Raw genomic sequence first — 14,881 nt, 5'->3', positions numbered from 1 at the left:
ACAGATTTAATCCCAGCATGTCAGCATGTGGGAGGCAGAGGCTGTTGGATCTAGAGGACAGCCTGTCTACAGAGTGAGTTCCAGAACCAGCCAGGGCTACACAGAGAAACCCTGTCTTGAAAACAAAACAACAACAACAAAAAACATCTAGAGAAATGCCTGAGCAGTTAAGAGCACTGGCTGCTTAAATAAAGGGCCTGTATTTGGTTTCCAGCGCCAATATGGTGGCGCACAACCCTCTGTAACTCCAGCTCCAGGGAATTTAATGCCGTTGGCCTCCATGGGAACCTACACTAACTTGCACACACACATAATTAAAGATAATAATAATAATAAAAGAATCTTTCAGCCTGGAGAGATGGCTCAGATGTTAAGAGCACTGGCTGTTCTTCCAGTCCTGAGTTCAATTCCCAGCAAACACCATGGTGGCTCACAACCATGTATACAGGGATCTGGTGCCCTCTTCTGGCCTGCAGGTGTACATACAGATAAAGCTCTCATATACATTAAATAAATAAATACATAAGTCTTTCAAAATATCTTTAACTTGATTTCTTGAATAGTGCTTAAAAATTCCAACTTTGATCAGGCAGTTAGGTGCATACCTGTAACCCCGGCACTCAGGGAAGAAGAGGCAGGTGGATATCTGTGAGCTTGAGGCCAGGCTGGTCTAAAAAGTGAGTCCAGGACAGCCAAGGCTACATGGAGAAACCCTGTCTTTGAAAAAAAAAAAAAAAAAAAAATCCAACTTTGGCTTTCACCAGAAAGGAAACTTATTTGAGATAGGATGTAGTTAATGCATTTTTTGATGGCTTTGTGCTCACTGGATAGCCCAGGCTGGCCTCCTACCTTACCCTCCCAAATGAGTGCTGGGATTACAAGAATGTACTCCACTCCAAATCTTACGAGGGATCAAACCTAGGTCTTCCTGTTAGGCAAGCACTTTACATAACCACATTCCCAGCCCACGTTTACTTATTTATGTGGAACGGGCAGGGTCATGTCTGGGCACTAGTGGAACCAGAAGGCAACCTCAGGAGTGGGCCCCTCCAGGGATGGAACTCAGAACTTCAGGCTAGGTAACCAGACCCTTTAACTGCTGAGCCATCTCGGCAGCAGGAGTAGACATGGGGACTCCCTCCCACTTCTCTTCCCAGTTACTTCCCAGAGGGGATCTGTTGCTTGCTCTGGGCTGTGGAGCTCTTTCTTGCATTTGCATCTGTACGTATCTGTTGTGTGGATTATCCTCACACAACTTGTGCCTTGCTTCTTCCAGTGAACACAGAGCTTCCTCCTTAGCAGCAGCAAGAGCTGCCTCTCTTCAGCCAGCTTCCTGCTGGTGGATACGTTCAATGCTACAACTTGCCTGTCTCCTCTTCCTTGTTTGACACAAGGTCTTTCTGTCTAGCCCTGGATGCCCTGACACTTGAAACTCTCCAGTTTACACATAGTGCACTCAGGGATTACAGATTCAGACTGCAGGTGTGCACCATCGTTTTTTAAATTATTGCATGTTACAAGTATTTTATTGAGCAAGTTATTTATTGAATCGAGGTGGCACCTGCCTTTAATCCCAGCACTCAGGTGGCAGAGGCAGGCCTGATCTATGTAGTGAGTCCCAAAACAATGAGGGCTACATAGAGAGACCCTGTCTCAAACATATAAACCAGTATATTGATTTATGTTAGAGATCTTTTTCATGGCAGCGCATAAAATATCTCCCATCTTGGGAGTCAGAAGCAGGCAGATCTTTGTGAGTTCAAGGCCAGCCTGGTCTACAAAACGTGTCCGTGACAGCCAGGACTATTACTCAGAGAAACCCTGTCTCGAAAAACAACAACAAAAAACAAAACCCTCTATCCTTACTGTGGCTGTAAAGCATGTGTTATAGTATTTGCTACTTGGGTTAATGCCAGTATTCATCAGGGTTCTCCAGGGGCCAGAGCCATCAAGATGTACATATGTCTATCAGTGTGTCTGTATGTGTGCTTGGTTTTGTTTTCTTTCCATATTTGTGGCATTTTGAGACAGTCTTGTGTAACCTAGGCTGATCCTGGAACTCACTGTATGTCTGAGGATGGCTTTGAACACCTCACCCTCCTGCCTCCAACTCTCAAATGCTGAGATTACAGGTTTGTGCCATCAGGCCAAGCAGAGCTGTTTCATCTTAAAGGATTGGCTGTCAGGATTACTGGGGTTTGAGAAGTCTTAGGGTAGATGACAGCCAAGACCCAAAAAAGAGCTATAGTCCCATTCCTAGGGTTGACTATTGGCAAATTCCTTCTTGCTTGGGGGAGGTCAGGATTTTTATAGTCATATCCTACACTATTAAGATGAGGCTACTCACAGTGGAGGGAGTCTGAAGGACTCCAACTCCCCTAATTTAAATTTAATTCCATCCCAAGAACACCTTCACCAGAAACATCCAGAATGGCATTTTTAACCAACTGGGCGACGTGGTCTAGCCATCATAGTGCCAAACTGCCCTGCTGGTTCAGTGTTGCGACTTGTTCATCTCCTTTGTTGATTGACACAGGCCTTTCTGTGTCACCCTGGATGCTCTGAAACTTTTGATGTTTGAATCTTTGTTCCCACCACCACCAAGGTCTCCATCAGAAGTTCCAGGGACAGGTCAGTGCCTTTAGGCAGGGTCCAGGTGTGCTCCTGAGTCCTCAGGAGATTCTCAGTGAACCCTGAGAATGTAATGTAAAAACTCACAGAGGGCATGGTGGGACCTTTAATCTCAGCACCCAGGAGGCAAAGGCCGAAGTACAGCCTGGTCTATACAGTGAGCTCCAGGCCAGTTTATAGGATGTTAAAGCCAGAGCCATTCTTGTTAGGGCAGCTGTAGTGGCACACACCTGCACTCCTAGCACCTGGGAGGCTAACACAGGAAGATTGCTGCAAGTTCAGAGCCATCCTGGAATGCACAGTGAAGCATACCGATAGCTTGGGACTGAGGCTGGGGATATGGCTCAACTAGGACAGTGATCACTTAGCATTCGGAAGCCAAGTGTGACCCCTGCACCAAGTAAACTCAGCTTGATGGTGCACTCCATAAGTAAAGGCAGGGGTTTCAGAAGGTCAGCTTCATCCTCGGCTACAGAGCAAGTTCTAAGCCAACCTGGATTACGTGACAGCCTAATTCCAAAAATCAACATGGAAACACATGGCCTAAGAACACTGCTTAGTGGTAGACTGTTTGCCTAGCGTGTATGAAGACCTGAGTTCCATCCCCAGAGCCCATATTAAAAACCAAAGTGTGCACTGGGGAGACAGAAGCAGGTGGGTCTCTTGTGAGTTGAAAAAGGTGGACAGCACCACAAGAAATGAATGACACCTGAAGTGGGCCTCCAGCCTCTGTACACACAGGTGCATGTGCACCTATACACACGTACAAAATCAAACCTCACATATTACAGAAAGGGAAACTCGGGCCTGGAGAGTGGCTGCTGACCAGTGGTCACCCAGTACTGTCCTGTGGTCAGTGACTCCTTAATTGATTCAGAAATGGGACCAATGGGACCTGGAATCAGGACTATGCTGAAACCAAGTCATTCAGAGCTGGCCTTATTCTGGCTGTAAGAGTCATACCCTCGGCAGCCTTGGAGCGGATTCTGGTTAATCAGGTGAGTTGTGGCTGCTTCCTGGTAGCCCTGTTAAGTCTTGACCCTTATACAGTCTCACCTGTTTTCTCTGAGTATTCTTCTGGGCAGGTCTGACATCCAAATGCTCGTGGCTCTGCGTGGTATCCAGGGTAGAGGCCAACCCCTGGCAGCCTCCTCTGCCCACTTCTCTGAGCACTCTGTCCCATCCCCCTCCTAGCAGGTGGCCATGCTAGAGAAGCTATATCACGAGACCACCTGTCCTCGGTGCTGCCTTTTTTTGCTGTGTCGTTTTTACTATGCGTCAGTACGGTTGGCCTGGAATTCACAGCAAACGAGCTATTAGGCTCGGGGGATCCTTCTGCCTCTGCCTTGCAAGTGCTTGAGTCATCACTCCTGGTGCTTCCAGCACCTGACGCCCAGTGGGGCCTTCATCACTGCCACGCAGGCACCAGCAGTGCACAGCTTCAGGTCAAGCAGCTTGGGCTCCAGTGCCGGCCCCATCTGCCGCTGTGACCCGAAGCAACTGCCGCAACCTACTAGAATCTGCTTCTTCATTTGTGAATGGTGCCACAGGCTCAGAGTCACTGCACAGAGCACTGAGCCCAAAGCCTGCTCACCAGCCAGAGAGCTACTGGTGTGTTTCCAGGGTTCTGGTCCTCACCTGCCTGAGAGCTTGTGGCCAGAGGTTTGCTAACGCAGGAAGCCCTGCCTGCTCTCAGTGTGTTTCAGCTCTGCTCTTTCCCTCACATCTTCATTGTTCTACGTCTTACCTTAAGGAGCTGATACATTATCTTATGTGAATGACCGTTTTACACACATGGATAGCTGTGCACCATGTGTATGCTTGGTGCCCAGGAGGCCAGAAGAGAGCATCAGATCCCTGACCCCGGAGTTACAGTGTGGGCCGCTATGTAGGTGCCGCGAACCAAACTCCTCCGAAAGAACAGTAAGTTTGCTTAACTGCTGAACCATCCTCCAGGCCCGGTTTTCTTTGACACTTACTTATTGTGTGTTTGTGTGTGGACAGACACATGCATTGCCGCCATAAGGTGGAGGGTCAGAAGCCAACTTGAGAAAGTTTGGTTTTCTCACCAGGCATGGTGGTGTACCCCTGTGACCCCAGCACTTGGGGAGGCAGAGGCAGGCAGATCTCTTGAGTCCAAGGACAGCCAAGGGTACACAGGGAAACTCTGTCTCGAAAAACAAACAAACAAAAAGCTGTTTTTCTCCTACTGTGTAGGTCCCAGGAACTGATCTGAGGTGGTTAGGACTGGTGGTCCTGTACCCTGTGAGCCATCTCGCCAGCCTCTTGTGCTCTTCATGACAACAGCTGACTTCAGTAGGGGTACTTGTGCATGAGTTTAGGGCATCAAAGTCTACTTGAAGTTAGAGATGTCTTCTGGACCACCCTACCCCTCACAAAGAGCCATTTGGAACTCAGCCGCTTTGGGTTCCAGGGCTCTGTTTTCTTGGCTAAGGGAATGTGTCATCATTTCTATCTCTCTGGAGGAGAGGGTCGCATCGCTGCAGTGTACGGACTCCTGGGCTGGGTATGGGTGGCAGGACTATGGACACGGGGCAGAGCCTTTCTTCCCTCTACACCTGCTAGGCTCAATCCTGCCAGCTTTGTCTCTGAGCAGAGGCCGCAGGTTCAAACCTGCCAGCTTGTCCCTTTGGGGGTTAACATTCTTATTGGATCTTTGCTACAGTTTTGGGGTACACTAAAGTGGTGGTGGTTTCTATAATTGTATGAGGGGTGGTGCCCAGGGGTGCTGGAGTACAGTGACTTCAGAGACAGGCCTCCATCCTTGGAGAACATGAAATCGAGTTTGAGAAACTTGAGCAGCCCACTGGGAATCATGAATCCTGGTGGACAGGCTGTGAGTGATGCTCCAGTGTCCAGGGAGCAGTGGGCATGAGTAATCTAGGAGGCCTCGAGGCAAGCCTGAGCTCTGCAGGTAGGGTCTGAGTTGCCCTGACAGGCTCTAGGGGCAGGGGTTACAGGGGTCACTTTTGATCTGCACTTTCCCTTCCCTTCCCATAACCTGTGCGTGGAGGGAGCCCCGGCTGCCTGGGCCTCTGGGAGGCCCACTACTCCTGGTGACTAAATAAGGGCTTACAGAGGTTTACGGAACAAGGCTGCTTTCACTTCAAAGCAGCTTGGTGAAGAGAGGTAAGTGCAAATGAATCCTAAACAGATGGACTCCATTTCCTAGACAATGCCCCTGGGGCTTCCGCAAGTGCTCAGCCAGGAGACTGCCAGGGTTTTTGCTGATCCCAAAATACTCGAAAGGAGATTTTGCATGGAACGCAGCCAAGATGCTGGAAGTGTGTCAGACTCCAGGTCCTTAGAAATCTCAGGCATCTGCTACTTCCCTGAAACTCTATCAAGTTCTCCTCAATGGCCTTGAAGGAGCCCCCACCCCAACACCCTGCCCCTTCCTGTGTAAATCCTGGATAGTGGTGTCCCCTTGTCCCTTCGAGATTCTTCCTCTCTTTCTGAGTGCTTCCCCCAACTACAAAATATAGGGATTATAGCTCTTAGGAGTTGGGATAAAAAGAGCAGGAATCCAAGGATATCCTTGACTACATAAAAAGTTCCAGGCCAGCCTGGGCTACCTGCCTCAAAAACCAACCAAACAAGCAGCAAGCAGGAATTAATTCCGACATTGCCAACAGTGGTGTGTGTGTGTGTACCTGTTTGTGTGCCCATTCATGTGTGTACATGAGCACACATTGGTATATGTGTACACACGTGTGAAGGTGATGTGTGTGCCTGTGTGTGTGTGTGTAGCTCAAGGGTAGGCTTGGTCGACTTCCAGTGTCTTTCTCTCTCCATATTTTCATTTATTAAAGAGTTTATGTATTTGTTTATTGAGACAGTGTCTCTCTCTATAGACCCAGGCTGTCCTCAAACTCACAGATAGACGCCTGCCTCAGCCTCCCAAGTGCTGGGATTAAAGGCCTGCCCTATCACACCTAGCTATCTGTTTTTATTTTCTCTGTGTGAGTATTTGCCTTCGGCTATGTATGTGCACTGCATTCATGCCTGGTACCAGAAGAAGTCAGTAGAAGGCATCGCATCGGATCCCCGATACTGGAGGTATAGACCATTGTAAGCCATCCTGTGGGGGCCGGAAACCTAACCCAGGTCCTCTGAAAGAACAGCCAGTGCTTTTAACTGCTGAGCCATCACTCCATCTCCCATCAAATTTTGTTTTGTTTGTTTGTTTGTTCGTTTGGAGACAGGGTCTTACTCTGTAGCCTTGGCTGGCCTGGAATTCACTATGTAGACTGGCCTGGCCTCAGATTCACAGAGATCCTCCTACCTCTGACTCTGGAGTATTATCCCATGAAGTTTTATTCTTTGTGTGTGTATACGAGACTGTGTGAGCATCTGTGGTGTGTGTGTGCACACGTAGAAAGCAGAATTTGATATCCGCTATCTTTCTCCACTGTTCTTCATTTTTCCCTGACCTTTTTCCTGTGTATATGATGTGGTGTGTGAAGGATTAAGGTTGACATATTTTCAATAATTGCTCTCCATCTTATTTATTGAGGCAAGGTCTCTCAGTTGAGCTCAGAGCTCACTGATAGGCTAGTATGGCAGCTTGCTCTAGGGACTTCCTGCCTACATTTGTCCAGTGTTGGAATTCCTGGCAAGCTGTAACCCCACCTGGCTTCATGTGGGTTGTAAGTATCAGAGCTCCGCTCCTCTCTACAGCTTTTGAGGCAAGAGCTCTAACTACTGAGCCTCTTCCCTGCACCTTCACAAGTTGTTGCCTGCCTTCCTTTCCTTGTTTGGTTGAGACTGTCTCTCACTGAACCTGGACCTCACTGATTCAACTAGATTGCCTGGGCACGGATCTGATCTTCCTGTCTCTGCCTCCCCAACGGTGGAATGCCCATGATTTTGTATGTGCAGGGGATCCAAACTCATGTCCTCTGGTGATCTCCCTAGCCAGAAGTTCCATACTTTGTGGGCTTCGTTGCCATCCCCCTTCCTTGTCTTCTTCTACAGCCAAATAAATATCTGCTGTCCCCAGAAGGCTGTAGCTGTGTGATCTAAGCACTGGTATTCTAAGCATGAATGATTGCCAGAATTTGCTGGATGATTCTGTTTATTATTTTCATCTTGTTTTGTTTAGGCTTTATTGGGGAAAATGTACTGGATGATTCTTGGTGCTGGACCTGCACTGAGTGTTTTATATTTGAGAATTTATGTTACTGCCCTCTTTATGTTTCTCACTGAGTCAGAACTATAATCATCTGCCTCCACTGTACAGATGGAAAAATTGAGGCTCTTAGAACTAGACTATGTTGCTCAGAAATTCACAGATTGGTAGCATTTGGAGTTTTTGAGGGTTTTGTTCCCTTTTTGTTTTTGTTTTCAAAACAAGGTTTCTCCATGTAGCCCTATCTGTCCTGGAACTCATTCTAGAGACCCGGCTAGCCTCAAATTCACAGAGATTTGCCCATCTCTGCGTACTGAAAACTGGTATTAGAGGCTTGTGCCGCCACCACTGGCTTGTTTTTGTTTTAGTTTTATTGATGTGTACATGTCAATGTGAATGGATGCCTTGTGTGACTACACTACAGTGCCCACGGGGGCCAGAAGAGGGTGTCATATACTTCCTAATATTATAGGCATGTGTCACCTGATGTAGGTTCTGAAAAGCAAACCCAGGTGCTCTAGAAGAACAGCCAGTGTTCTTAACCTCTGAGCCATCCCTCCAACCCTAGCATTTTGATTGTTATTTTAGTTTGTTGTTGTTGTTGTCGTTTTCAAGACAGGGTTTCTTTGTAGAACCTTGGCTGTCTGGACTCTATTTGTAGACTAGGCTGGCCTCGAACTCACAGAGATCTACCTACCTTTGCCTCCTGAGTGCTAGAATTAAAGGCGTGTGCCACCATGCCTGACCTCAGCATTTTGGTTTTAAACAAACTGCCCACCATCTCTTTTTAGTTTCTGTCTGTCCTCGGGATTTCTGTCCCCATGTCAACCTTGTGATCCTTGGTCTCCTCTGAGCCCCACTGATGCCTCCCTGCCTCTCTGACGTCTTCCCAGCCTGGTGAAAGAGATATGAAAACTTGGCCTTGCTTCCTTCTGCTCCCCAGGCAGCCTGTGTGCCAGGCTGTGTGTCAGGTGCTGGGCATTACAGAGCCTTGCTTGTCAGCAGGTGCTCACCTTCTCCAGGGCAGCATGGTCAGTGTCCACTGGAGGATGCACACAGGGGCCCAGGTAGAGGTGCAATGCAGGTGGATCATGAGGCACCAGAAGGAACGGATGACGCAGGAATGGCCGAAGGGACTCAACTTCTGTTTTCACTGGGAGGTGATCTTAAGTGGCTCTGGTTGTTCCAGGCCTTTGGGGCACCGTGGTAGACAAAGTCAACTTGGTGGGCTCACTTTACCCAGGGAAATGGTAGACTGCAGGTCGATAAAGAAGCATGTAGTAGCTGGAACTGGCCTGTTTTTCCAAGCACCTTTGGCCTCAAGCATGCTAAGCCAGCATTCTACCATTTATCTACTCCCAAGCCCTTCATTTATTCACTCTTTACTTATCCTAAAGATCTCCTAGTGGGCCCTGGCCCTGACCATCTCCTGGCTTCCTTCCCTCTTGCCCAAAGCTGGGCCTGTTCTCTAGGCCTCCAGGACATGCTCCTCACCTCCCTGTGCACGTGATGCTCAAGTAGGTGTAGGGGTGTGTATGTGTGCAGGTGTCTTCGAATGTGTGACTGAGTGAGTGGCTGAGCTCACTTCCCTGCTGAGCTTACTGAGGTCAGAGAATGACCTAGGGGGTGGGTCCTCATCTTCCAGTTTGTTGGAGACAGAATCTTGTGCTGTTTGCCACTGTACATTATAGCCAGGCCCTCTGGTCTGTGAGCCTGTGGGAATTCCTTTGTCTTTGCTCCCACTTCATCGTAGGGCCTGGGATAACAGGTAGGTGTCACCCACAGGTCCTGCTTTACCGTGCAAGCACTCTACCCAATGAGCCATCTCCCCAGACATAGCGTTTTATTTGGGGGGCTTTGTCTGATTGTGTGTTTATATGTGTAGTGTATATGCGTGTGGTGTGTGCTTACCTGTGTGTGGGTGCATGTGCTTGTACGTGTGGAGGCCGGATGAGGTGCTGTGTTCTGTCATCTCCACCTTATTACTTTGAGATAGGGTCCCTCCCAGAACCTGGAGCTGAGCTTGCGGTCAGCAAGCTCTAAGTGAACCTCCTGGAGCTGAGCTTGCAGCCAGCAAGCCCTAAGTGAACTTCCTGTTAATGTCTTTCACTGAGCAACAGTTACAGGGTGCAGTCAGGCCCAGCTTTAGACATGGGTGCTGGGGATTTCAAGTCCGGTCCCCATGCTTGCCAAGCAAGCACTCTCACTGAGCCGGCTCCCCAGCAGCTTACTTCTTCTTTTGAGATATCTCACTGAGTTTCCCAGACTAATCTCAAAAAGGCATTCCTCAGCCTCCTGAATGGCTGGGTTACAGGAGTGCACATTAGGGGTGGGCTGTAGGAGGGGAACTGGAAATAACGTGGAGAGGGAGGGTATGGTGTTCAGGAAAGGTCTGTTTGAGAAGCTGATAGGATCTAGTCTTGCGAGATGATGAGAAGCCTGACTTGGTAATGAGGCACAGAGGAATGGCACCTGCAAAAGCCCTGAGGCCAGCACATACTTTGTGTCTCTGGGAAACAAAGGGTGAGAGAAAACAAAGGTAAGAGGACAGAAGTCAGCGGGGACAGATACACAGGGCTGAAATTAAGACCTCGATTCTTCCTGTTAGGATTAGCTCCCAGGTTCCACTGGTGTTACCTACCTCTGGGAGTCTCCTGTAACCTTGGGCTGGTCACTCCCTTCCACAGATTTCCTTTAAGGTAGACTGGCCCAGGTATATGTACCAAGCTGGGCCCAGACAGTGCCCTAGGAGACTTTACTCTAGATGTCCACATATAAACTAAATAAATAAATGCCCACCGCCATATGGCACTGGAAACCTTTGGAAGCTGTCAATGACATTTGCTTGTATGTACATAATTGAGTGAAGTCCTTCTTTATTCTTGTCCCCAGGGCAGGCGATCTGCCAGCATTGATTTACTGGGCTGAGCTGGCCTTATTTCACTTGCTCTCATCTGTTTAGTTCTAGGAGGAGGAAAAAGAGGTCTGGGGGAGCTGGAAACAGGGGCTCAGGCCCAGTGGCTGTGTGGCTAAGGACAGGGCCCTGCAAAGGTGTCATTTTTATGAATGATTTCCTGACAGGACTGACTCAGCCCCAGCCAGAGGCTGCAAGGGTTGGGGAACAGGCCTCTTTTCCGGCGCCTAATCTGCTTCGGGGCACCTGGCTTCAGAGACAGAGACGGAAAGGCCTGCAGCTCAGAATGAGGCTGCCTGGGACACTGGTGGTCTTTGGCGGTTTTTCTCCTCCACCCCCCAGCTTCTCTTAGCTTGTCAGGGTGGCAGTGGGGGAGGAGCAGAGCCACTGGGCTTCTCCTCCTCTGTCTCTGGCTCCAAGCTCCCTCCTCCTTAGGAGGGCTGCCGTCAGCAGCTTTCAGCGCCACTGCCTGCTCAGAGCCTGCCCTGCCCGCTGCAGAGGTGCCGTGGGAGGGGTCACACTCTTGCTCCACACAGGCCTCAGCTGCCAGGCCTAGAAGCAGAAGGCAGGGTGGGAGCAGAGTGAGGGCAGAGCAGGAAGGAGAGCAGGAGGGGGAGATGGAGATGAGGGAGGATTCTGTCTTCTCCACCTTGTGCCTGCCCCAGATCCCGCTACAGAGCATTCTCGAACTGAATCTAGGAATATTCCTTAGGTTCAGAGAAATCTTTACTGGCAGAAACCCTGTGCTTTTGGCTGTGGTGGTGGTGGTGGTGGTGGTGGTGGTGGTGGTGTGTGTGTGTGTATGTATGTATGTTTATATATGTGTTTGTGTTTCTGTGTATGGGCAGTGGGGATGGGGGGGTGTTCAGGCCCATCTTAAAGCCTGGGTGGCTTTGAGATGGTGGCTCACACCTGTCATCCCCAGGAAGTAGAAGCAGGAGGAACATAGCTAGTTCAAAACCAGCTTGGCCTACATAGTGAGTTCTAGGCTAGCCAGCATTCTGACTCTCAGCCATCTCTGAGATCTGGTGCCCTCTTCTGGCATCATGCTTGCAGATCATTATATAGAGAATAAATAAATAAATCTTAAAAAAACAAACAAACAAACAAAAAACAACAACAACCCTAGGGCCAGGTATTTAAAATCAAATCAAAACAAACAAACAAAAACCATACTGGTATAGTCACATGCCTTAATCCAAGCACTTGGCAGACAGAGGCAGGAGGATCTCTGAGTTTGGGGTTAGCCTGGTCTACATAGAGGACTCCAGACTAGTCAAAGTGACACAGTGAAACTCTGCCTCAAAACAACAACAGCAAACACAAAACTAAAGTAAAAGAAGTCAGCCATCTTGGCTTGTGCCTGTTATCCCAGCACTTGGAAGGAAAGATGGGAGGGTACAGGAAAAGTAGGGATTCAAGACTAGCCTCAGCTACAATTACTTTGAGGCCAGACTGGTCTCCGTAAGTGAAGAGAGAAACAGAGACAGGAACTAAGGGCAGTCAGGGCTCTGGAGGTCCCCGCTAGTGAAAAGGGTCTTTCCTTCTGCATGAGTTCATGAGGTTTTGAGAAGATTCAAGACCTAGTTGCCAGAAGAGTCTGGCCTGCAGGGCACCTTCCTCAGTCTAACCTTTATTCACTCTGTGGGCCTCACTTGGCTCAGTAAAGAGCGCTGAGACAAGCCCAGAAAGCCCTGCCGAAGTTTGGCTTTGCTACTGCCCTCTGCACAGGTGATGCGTGCAGGCCTGGGACTCCCTGTGGCAGGGGGATCACTAGCTCCAGCAGGTACCCTCCAGCAGGTCATCTGTGATGATAGATTCTGGGAAGCCACTTGCAGGATGTGTAGAATGGAGTGGGGAGGAGGCTGTCGCTGCAGGACCTAGACAATTGAGTTCTGAGGAGCCTCTGGCACAGGCTTCCTCCCACTGCCTTGTCAGCAGGCCAAGCCCTGGAATTTTGTGCCAAGTCTCTGGAAAGAGCCCCGTCCTACCAGCCAAGGGAAGGAAAAACAAGATTAAAGGTTCCATGAGTGGCAGTGGTGGCGCATGCCTGTGATCCTGTCCCTTGGGTGGTGTAGAAAAGAAGATTGGGAGTTCAAGGCCAGCTTTTTAAATCTGAGGCCAGTTTGACAACATGAGAGAGAGAGACAGAGATACACAGAGAGACAGAGGCACAGAGACAGAGAAAGAAACAGAAAGAGGGGGGGAGGGAGGGAGGGAGGGGGGGAGGGAGGGAGGGAGGGAGGGAGGCCTAAAAAATGAACAAACGGGCCTGGAAGCTGCTCCCGCCTTACCTAGGCGACTATCTCTGAGTCCGTGTGCCTACTCCTTCTCCCTCCAGCCCCACTCATCCTGGCCAGGAGCCAGGCCAATGTGACTGTTTCCACAAGTGCAATACCTACTCTGGAGGAGTGAATTCGGGAAGCACATGGGACCGGTGGTAGTGACCGTGAGCAGTCCTTCTGGACAGTTACCGTGGCTGGGTAACGGTACCAGCTGTTGTCATGGCGTTTTACCCTGTCCAAGCCTCCTTTTGCATTGTGATAGACACTGACCTCCAGATGTCAGACAGCATCTCTTTGTTTCCCCCCCATGATGCTCTGGTGGGGACTTTCATCCCTGCTCTTAATTCTTCAGAGGCCTGTTTCCCTCTAACTAGACATTCCGTTTCCTGGAGTTCTGGACTCTCAAGACCCACAGCTGACACCCATTACTTGTGCAAAGAACTGATACTCTCCAAGGAGAGAGAGGGAATGAGGTCCTTCTCCCTGTTGCTCCCATTTTTATGGTATTAGGGATTGAACCCAAGGTTGTTCTCTGTTCCCCTCTGCCTCAGGTTCCTCTTGGCAGCGTCCAGTGTCGTGGTCGTTTAGGAAGGCCTGGATGCCAGAAGAGGCAGGGATGTCACCGGGGCACAGGGAAGAGTGTGGCTGTATGCTTCCTGCTTCCTCTTCTCCTCACACCTGCCACATCCTGGCTGAGGTTTTCTGCCCTCTGTGAGAACTGATAAATCAAGCCTGGCAGCCCAGCCCCACTGTTCCCCCACACCTCCCCCTGCTGGCTTGGTGGAAGGTCCCTTATCCTGGGCGGTGCTTGGCGTGTGGCTGCTGGATACAGGCGTATGGCACTGACAGGTAGACTGGCAAGCTGGCAAGCAACAGCCTCCGGGTTGCCAAGGACATTTGACACACTGCCCTACAAGCTTGCATCTTGGAAGGCTGAGCTGAGCTGGCTCTGTAGCTATAGAGCTACAAAACGGCCTTCACCAGCTACTGTGTGGAGGTTGTGAGGCCCCAGGCTCGGGCTCTTTAGAGGGCATACGATGCTGACAGTACCACCTAGGCCGCTGTTTGCAGCAAGGCAGTTCTCAGCATGGAGCATCGAGGACCAGAAGAAGCGCTGGGTGTGAAGGAGACGCAGGTGCTGTTGGCTTCATCAGTATTTGGGGGCTTGGGGGCACTATGCCCTGTTTGAAAGACACCAGGGTCCAATTCAGCCTTTTAGACTGCTCCTTCGTGACAGCTGGTGCTCCCCGGGCCTCCCAGGTGTCACAGCCCCTGCCAGGTGTGTGTGTTGGACTCACAGGCCGTGTGAATAAAGGCCATGGAAACAGGGCTGGTTGAGCAGCAGCTGGGAAAGCAGCTTTTAACCGCTGCACGGTCATGTCACAGCCTGGTTCCGTGCCTGAGTTTTTCTGTTACACCGTCCTGCGAGGTCCAGCTCTGCAGCTTCCGGTGGCCTGGTTTTCTGGCCCTCCTCTCTGTGGCTTCAGTGTCATAGCTCTGTTTTGACCCTTGGGCAAACTCCTCATTGTCGGGTCTCAGCTCCACTGTCCTTTTCTCTGAGAGGCCTTCCCTGGCTGCTTGTTTGTCTCATTTCACGCCCCACTATGTTTTAGAGCTTTCTGTGTTGCCTTTTTTTATTGTCTTTCCCCAGCGCAAAGCTCGGAGTTTTTTGTTTTGAGACGGGCTGTCATATAATCCTATCTGCCTTTGAAACAAACACAGATCCTCCAGCTTTTACCTCTCACACACTGAGATTATAAGCATATGCTACCTTGTCTTTAGGGTTTGTGTGTGTATGTGTATGTGTGTGTTTTGTTTTGTTATGTTTTGCTGTTGTTGCTTTTGTTTTTGTTTGAGACAGGGTTTCTTCATATGGCCCTGGCTGCCTATAGACCAGGC

The sequence above is a fragment of the Psammomys obesus genome, unplaced genomic scaffold (assembly GCF_907164565.1).
Source record: "Psammomys obesus unplaced genomic scaffold, mPsaObe1.curated_primary_1811, whole genome shotgun sequence".
NCBI lineage: Eukaryota > Metazoa > Chordata > Mammalia > Rodentia > Muridae > Psammomys > Psammomys obesus.
This window is presented reverse-complemented; position numbering follows the sequence as displayed.